This window comes from Silene latifolia, chromosome 10, assembly GCF_048544455.1.
Source record: "Silene latifolia isolate original U9 population chromosome 10, ASM4854445v1, whole genome shotgun sequence".
In the NCBI taxonomy this organism is placed as follows: Eukaryota; Viridiplantae; Streptophyta; class Magnoliopsida; order Caryophyllales; family Caryophyllaceae; genus Silene; species Silene latifolia.
Genome location: NC_133535.1, coordinates 93,949,697 through 93,958,637, shown reverse-complemented (window position 1 = coordinate 93,958,637; position 8,941 = coordinate 93,949,697). Strand labels below are relative to the sequence as shown.

Genomic DNA, 8,941 nt, shown 5'->3' with positions numbered 1-8,941 from the left:
AAAAAAAACATTTATTTAAAGCGAATTCTTACCTATCCCCCGAAGGTATGTTAGAGCATTTTAATTACCGACGTTCATCATTGAGAATGAAAGTTGAAATGACATTTGGTCAATTGAAAAAAAGGTGGAAGGTGTTAAAAGTTATGCCTCAAATGTCACCTAAGTATCAAATGTCCATTATTGTTTCTAATTTCACAGTACACTTCATAATTATATACGGATGCACACTCATGGGATAACTGTTATACAACATGAGAACGTTCTAGGGACAAAAGATTTAGGCATGTTTGATAAGAAGCGGAAAAAAGCTATGTACAAGGTGCGAAATAACATAGTCAAGAATATTTGGCGAGGCAATGGATTTGATGGGGTGAGCTCAAATGAAGATGAAAAAAGTGACGAGGAAGATGATAATATGGAACTAGATGATTAGAAAGAAAAAAAAAGTAATGTGATTTACTTTTTATTTTTATGTATTAGGTAATGTGTACGAAAATATTAACTTATATAAATAAAGTATTTTATAATCTTTATTTGTGTTTTTAGTTATATTTCTTTATTATTATTATTATTATTATTATTATTATTATTATTATTATTATTAAATATTATTATTATTATTATTTTGAAGGGAATTATTATTATTATTATTATTATTATTATTATTATTATTATTATTATTATTATTATTATTATTATTATTATTATTATTATTATTATTATTATTAGTAGTAGTAGTAGTAGTAGTAGTAGTAGTAGTAGTAGTAGTAAGTGAAATTAAATTAAGTTAATTTAAGTAAGATTATTTTAATTTAGAAAAGTTAAGCTATTATAAGTTAAGTTCGGCAAAGTTCAGCAAAATTAAGTTCAGCAAAATTAAGTTCAGAAAAGTTCAGCAAAATTAAGTTCAGAAAAATTAAGTTCAGAAAAGTTCAGCAAAAATAAGTTAAATTCAGCAAAATTAAGTTAAGTTCAGAAAAATCAAGTTAAGTTCAGCAACTTTAAGTCCAAAAGAACAGGGCCTAAGTCCTCCATCTACAAATATCTTGTATGTAGAAAAACACTATTGAGTTTTATGTATATGTTTAATCTAGAATGTCTTATTTTAGAGAGTACTTGAAATATAGAAGAAAGAGAAGGAGAGGGAACATTATATCGAGTCCCCTCCTATTTGCACGCATCCACAACAATCACAACTAGTCATTAAAAAAATAACATTTTGACTAATCAAATACTAAGGGGTTGTTTGATTGATCAAGGAACTTAACTTTCCTAGGAAAATACAATTCATGGGAATTTAGTTCCCTCATCCAATTCGGGTGAATTTCGGAAAAATGTTTGGTTGCTCATGTAGGATTAAATTCCACAAGAATTTACAATACCAAGAGGGGAGTAGGTAAGCAACTTCCTACATGTAGGCATTGGAAGTTCGTGGGAAGTTCGAATTCCTACATTTTCCAAAATTTATGGCAATCAAACAACCCATGTTTTTCAAAATCATGGGATTTTCCAATGCCTATGTTTTCTAAGTGGCAACCAAACAACCCCTAACATTTTATCCGTTCTACGTCTCCCATTTACTACCTTATACACCAACAATAAGTTGTACATAGTATGATATAATAATGTATAAAAGTAGTTTCTAAATTGTTAACTTGTTTCACCCACTTCACCCACTTCACCGTTGCCGTTTATCTCTTGGACTCTGAAATATGATTCTACCAAATATTTTTGCTTTCTAATGGCAACATTATTTAACGCTTCACTTCCTCCATCGGCAGGAAACGTATGTGTCATAGACTACTTTTACCTACTGCACATCATTAGGGTATTTAATCTTAATTATGCGGATCTTTTGCGTACCAAAAAAAAAAAATTATGCGGATCTTTTACCAAAATAGCTATTTTTATCAAAGTATTAGCCAAAATAGCCTTCTTTTCATTAAAGTATTGTCCGAACTAATCATATCTAAGTTAATTTACTTAATTAAACCACTTAATTAAAAAAACGGTAATGATAAATACAGAATTAAATTACTTCCCAAAATGAAATTAAATTAGGAATTTATGACACAATTACGCGTAAATTGATGTCATTAATGCTTGATTTAACATTTTCATTCCTATTTTGGCACCTTAAATATGGCCTTAAGGCTGTATTTATCATTTTCCTTAAAAAAATCAAGCAAATAACCTAAATCGACAGACCAAAAAAATTCATCTTAAAAACAAACATCATACCCAAACCTTTCAATTCTCCTCCCATTCAACGGTAATTTACATAGACAATTGGTGAATTTTTCTTGTTGGGGCACATAATTAAATTATCGAAATTCTCTACTAATCTTATCAGGGCACATACTCACATTTTTATCAAAATTGGTGAGTTTCTCTTAGACATGTATTTAAGTTTGCTAATTATTGATAATGAATTGTGAATTTGATTATTGCTTTTTGTTAATTAATTGTCTTTAATTCTTGATGAAGTTCTAAATCATTTATGTTGATCGATCTATATTGTCAATTATATTTCATTCTTGTTGATGGTAAGCCTTTGTACTTGCTAAGGAGTATTTGAAGATTGAACATTGAGTTACTTGGCTTCACAGTGTTCTCAACTCTTGCATTCTTGTTCTATGCTGGTAGAAAAAACGATTAAACATAATTGTATGAGATATAGTAAAGCATACTGAAAATGACAGTGAGAAGTATATATATTGATCAAAGTATTGTCTCTTGATAATCGTATTTCATTCTTAGTTAGTGAAATTTAATTCTAATGAATAACTTACTAGATGGTAAATCTAATGTAGAGTTAAATTAAATGGAACCGAACCAAACAAAATTGGCTAGTATTATTTTCTTGGGCAATTTAATAATTTAATGTTTATTTTAGTAATTAAAATGGGTATATGGTTAGTTTGGACAACGGCTATTTTGACAAATACTTTGATAGAAATGCTTATTTTGGCAAAAGACCCTAATTATGCAACCTCATAGTGCGTATCAAATATGATCAATAGTCCCATTTTTCTATATATGTTGGTAGGAAGAGCCGATGAAGATGGAGGATCAACTAGTGCTAAAAGTGTTGATAATGAGTTTGTTGAAGATAATGAATCTCCAAATTTGGCCGAGGAAGTGAAAGTTGTTGTTGGGACAACCATTGACCATGTATTTCATGATGAGAACCAAGATGCTTCGATTAAGCAAACGTAAGTTACCCCCTAATATATTTATAGAAATAACCTCGAATGTTGTGTCCATAATGTAAGAGAAATACTGCCGATTTTTCTTTCTCGACTAAATAATGGTACATGGAGTTATATATACTTAGTAACAAGATAATAAATAGTCAATTGTGTTATTACTACACATATATAACATATATAAAAATGCGCCTAAAATCATCATAATATTTAATCCCCTTGGGCTTATTTCTGAATCTTAATTTTAAAGTTTGCTCTGGTACCATATTACAGGATTGATGCTCCCACATCAATTGGATCTAACGGTGATATTTCCTTGACTACGATTTTATTTATTTATTTATTTATTTATCTGTCTTATTGTGCTATACATATTCTATTTGGCAACAAACAGACCAAAACTAATAGTGGATATCATTGGTTTAATTACTATGAAATGGATTCTAGTGACATGTTGAACATCTAATTTTATTAGTAAACATACAAAAATGAAATGTTTGGTAAATCAAGGATCTATTTTATTGAATGTTGCAGAAAGTGAAGACACCAGTCATCAGTTACTCGGCAAATTTAAGGAAGAATTGGGAAAAGCTGAAGAAGAGTTCAAGGGAGAGTTTGATAAAGCTACGGAAGAATGGGAAACACTTGCACATAAAAAGGAGTTACTATATGATAATCATCAACCTGTTGAGAAAAAGCCTAATGTTCAAATAAGTACTGATATTAAATCATTGGTGGAGGAAGTGAAAGCACCATTAACAACCGTAGCCCAAACACTACAAGACGAAGTTGTGAATGTTGTTAGCACAGTCGACTCAAAACTCGGCGAACCATGCCTAGAAGGTGAGGTCAATAAAGAGAAGAAAGAAGAGAACTGTGTTTCTGTTATTCGAAAGATGCAGAAACAGAAGGAGAATAGAAATACCAGTCGAAGACGAAAATATAAGCGATGAGAAATAAACCCGAATGTAGTGCCGTGTTATAAACCACTGCCTTGAAAACTATTTCTCCGGTACGACCGTGGTGGCGATCAGCTAGTGCCGGTAGTTCCCCAAGGTTAACACTACAGTCCCCACGCAGTTCCGCCCACTCGGAACTGTGAGACTTGGAACGATGAAATCAAGAATACCTTAAATTTATGAGAGAGCAGAGAAGACGAAGAGAAGAGAGTATGATTTGATTTTTCGTGTGTTTTGATAGAGAGGTCGGCTCTTATTTATAGCCAAAAACGAAGCAAATGCGGTTTTGTTTAGCAAAACGTGCTCCTAAGAAGTTGCAGTCAAGGGCTAAAAACGTGGAGCATGACCCTCCTGTTGACAGTCAGTTGGACTGACTTATTCAACTCAACACACAAGAACACAGTCCAAAACAAAACTCGGATGCGGCCCAAAAAGATAGGCACAACCCGCCGCAGGCGATTGCCAAATCCCAAATCCCGAATCCCGAATCCGGATCCGGGCCGGGCCGGGCTCGGGCACAGGCACGGCGCGCGCGCGCGTGTGCGAGCTGAATTAAGCACCTCGCAAGGCTTCCACAAAAGCCTCCCTTGACCCACTAGTGATAGTGTAAGGCAAGATGAGATATATAAACACATACATCTTTCTTTTCCTCACCAATGTGGGACAAGATGGAAAAATGACTTTGCTAAATAAAGCCCCTATTTCCAACAATCCCCCACTAGGGGCGCCAGAGAGAAAGAAAAAGAATTTCTGGGTAAAGGAAGGATTGGATACTTAGGTATCAATATCTTTCGATTTGAATTGACACTTTAGTGAAATGAGGAAACAACTTAGTTACAGCGAGAGAATATCTTGCGATTTGAATTCCTAGCTGAGCTTCGGTCGATACCCCCACAACACATATCATACCTTTGATTAAGATCGTTCGCGAAAGTGCAACGCGCTCTTTTAGAGTTATGCGTTTACCTCGGTACTAATAGATGTGTTCATAAGACTTCTCATAGTCTAATGATCGTTACACCTACGTAGGTGACTCAAGTGCTTCTCAACAGCACTTCTCACATGAGTCATTAAGGACCTAAGTCCAACCTGGTGTATGATCCATCAAGTGCGTCTCAAAAGCACCACCATTAAGGCTATGAATCATACAACGCCATAGGAATAGAAGCTTTAAACTTAGTCAAGTCTCACTCTTGACCTAAGGACTTAAGCCCCATTCCCCTCGACGTATCAACGACTAGTCTCCTAGCCAGCCCTTTAGTAAAGGGATCAACAAGATTGTTTTCGGACTTCACATAGTCCAAAGCAATCACTCCATTGTCTTGGAGTTGTCTAACTGCAGCGTGCCTTATTCGAATATGTCTCTTTTTCGAATTGTAGACACTATTCTTTGCAACACCAATAGCAGCCTGCGAGTCACAGTGTAGGGAGACCGGTGTTAGCCGTCCGCCCCATACTGGTATATAAGCTAAAAGGTTTCTCAACCATTCAGCCTCTTGTCCTGCCAACTCAAGAGCTATGAACTCAGATTCCATGGTAGAGCGTGCGATACAAGTCTGTTTAGAGGACTTCCACGATATAGCACCTCCACCCATGGTAAAGACATAACCACTAGTAGAACAGATCTCATCGTTACCGCAACCCGATTCGCATCACAATATCCCTCTAACACAAAGCAGAAATTTACTATAATGCAAACATAAGTCTACTGTTCCTTTTAAGTACTTTAGTAAACGACGAAGAGCATTCCAGTGTTCATTACTAGGGTTATGTGTATAACGACTCGATCTACTAATCGCATAAGCAATATCCGGTCGAGTACAGTTCATTAAAAACATCACACTACCTAGGATTTTAGCATACTCTTCTTGGGAAACACTCTTGCCCAAGTTTTTACACAAGTGTACACTAGGATCATAGGGTGTTCTAGCAGGCACATCATCAAAGCAGTTAAACTTTCTCAACACTTTTTCAACATAATGAGATTGACTTAGACAGATTCCATTGGGGTTTCGGATGACCTTAACTCCTAGGATAACATCAGCTTCTCCTAAGTCCTTCATCTCAAATTGTGATGACAAAAAATCTTTGGTTCTAATTATGACTTCCAAATTATTACCAAGTATTAACATGTCATCAACATATAGGCATATAATTACACAATCAGATTCCATCTTTTTTGAATAAACACATGAATCAGAATTGTTAACCACATAGCCATTATTTATTAAAGTGTTGTTAAATTTCTCATACCACTGTTTAGGTGCTTGTTTTGATCCATAAAGTGACTTGTTCGGTTTACACACTTTACTCTCTTGACCCTCAATCACAAAACCTTCAGGTTGAGACATATAGATCTCTTCCCTTAGTTCACCATTCAAAAGGCGTTTTAACATCCATCCGATGTATAACAAGGTTATGAATAGCGACTAAGGCGACAAGAGTCCTAATAGTCGAAATTTTGGTCACGGGAGAGTAAGTATCAAAATAATCAATACCCTTCTTTTGTGTAAAGCCTCTAACTACAAGTCTAGCTTTGAACCTCTCTATTGTACCGTCAGGTCTCATTTTCTTTTTAAAGATCCATTTACTTGTAATGGGTTTACTACCTTTAGGTAAATCAGTCAACTCCCAAGTCTGATTTGACACAATAGAGTCAAGTTCACTTTTAATAGCATCTTTCCAAAAATTAGCATCAATGGATTTCATTGCCTCACTATAGGTTTTTGGGTCATCTTCTATTAAAAAAGTTGAAACAAACTCATCACTAGCACAAACAGTGTATCCAAGTTCAGACAACATAGTTGTATCATAATCATCACCAAAGTTCTTTGGGCATCTAGGTCTTTTACTTCTTCTAGGTTCAACAGAAACATCAATAGAAGTGCTAGTACTAGCATGTGAAGACATATCAGAAGATGCAACAGGTAAACTAGGAGATGGTACAATAGTTTTATGAAAAGGAAAAACATGCTCAAAAAATTCAGCATCTCTAGCTTCAGATATAGAACGATCACTCAAAGACATAAATCTATAAGCAGAGCTATTTTGAGCATAACCTATAAACACACAATCATAGGTCTTAGGTCCAACGGTAGGTCTCCTAAAATCAGGTAAACCCACTTTAGCTAAACACCCCCATACCCTAAGGAAGCTCAGGTTAGGAGGATAGCCCTTCCAAATCTCGTAGGGTGTCTTGTCAATTTTCTTATGAGGTACACGGTTAAGAATGTGACAAGCTGAAAGAATTGCTTCCCCCCACATATCGTCAGATAGGCCAGAACTTAAAAGCATAGCATTCATCATTTCTTTTAAGGTTCTATTTTTACGTTCAACTACACCATTGGATTGGGGTAAGTAAGGTGGACTAGTCTCATGTATTAAACCGTTTACAAAAGACAAAACTCGGCTAGATAACTGGATTTATACTCACCACCTCTATCGACCTTACCCTTTTAATTTTTTCGTCAAGTTGGTTCTCAACTTCATTCTTAAAGTTTATAAAAGAGTGTTCAGCTTCATCTTTAGTCTTAAGCAAATAGACACGGGTGTATCTAGAACAGTCATCTATAAACGTAACATAATAATTCTTGCCACCTCTACTTGCAACATTTTTGAAGTCAGCTAGGTCGGTGTGAATTAACTCAAGAAGACTCGTGTTCCTAGTAGTCACAGGTTTACTAGGTTTCTTTGTAAACTTAGCCTCAACACAGCTAGCACATTTAGAGAATTCTTGACTCGTCAAACTCGGAATTAAACTCATAGTTCTAAGTTTTTTAATATAATACACATTCACATGACCTAACCTACCATGCCAAACATCAATAGACTCAGCGATATAAGCAGAAGAAGATGCAATATTATTAATAGCAGAATCAGAGTTCAATACAAAAAGACCCCCAGAAAGATAACCCTTGCCCACAAATTCCCCATTACGCGACATTACCACCTTGTCAGCCTCAAAAACAAGTTTCAAACCAGCTTTGTTTAATAAGGCACCAGACACAAGGTTTCGACGCAATGAGGGTACAAATAAAATATTACTGAGAGCAAGTGTTTTCCCCGAGGTGAGTTTGAGAAAGATCTTGCCTTTGCCTGTGATCTTTGCAGATGAAGAATTACCCATGTAGGCGCATTCTCCATCAGCAACTTCCTCGAACTCAGCAAATAAACCCCTATCAGCACAGAGGTGTCTCGAAGCTCCAGTATCCAAGACCCATTCAGCAACATTACCCACCAGATTAGCTTCCACAACCACATTTGCAATGACATCATCATCACAAAGCAACATTGGCCTCGTGAGATTTCTTCTCAGAACATTGGTAGGCTTTGTGCCCAGGTTTTCCACAGACATAGCAGACAATAGGACCCTTGGCAGCTTTCTGAATCTTAGGAACCGGTTTGGTATGCTTCCCTGGACCACTCTTCTTAGCAGGACCCTGGTTCTTACCCTGACCAACCTTGGCCTTACCCTTACCCTTATATTTCTCAGCATTAGACGGACCACCGGACTCAACCAGATTAGCTTTTTAAAGAAAGAATAAATGAACAAGATTGATTGACTAGCGGGGAAGGTCTTTAAGGCGATTAGCCTCCTCGGTCCTCATATGTCCTATAAGTTCTTTAAGGGACAGGTCTTTCTTTTTGTGCTTAAGTTGGTTTCGGTAATCAGACCAGGAGGGAGGGAATTTCTCTAGCAGAACATTAGCTACAAAGATGTCATCAAGTTTCATGCCCTCATTCACAACATCAGCACATAAGTTTTCATAGACA

General features: G+C 35.7%; 1 long non-coding RNA gene across 1 annotated transcript; it reads left to right on the top strand.

Moving 5' to 3' along the window:
• Window positions 1–3,133: 3,133 nt before the first annotated feature.
• Window positions 3,134–3,810, top strand: LOC141609080 (uncharacterized). The gene is made up of 3 exons (XR_012527193.1): window positions 3,134–3,215; window positions 3,483–3,514; window positions 3,744–3,810. It is a non-coding gene; the product is annotated as an uncharacterized LOC141609080 (long non-coding RNA).
• The last annotated feature ends 5,131 nt before the right edge of the window (window positions 3,811–8,941 follow it).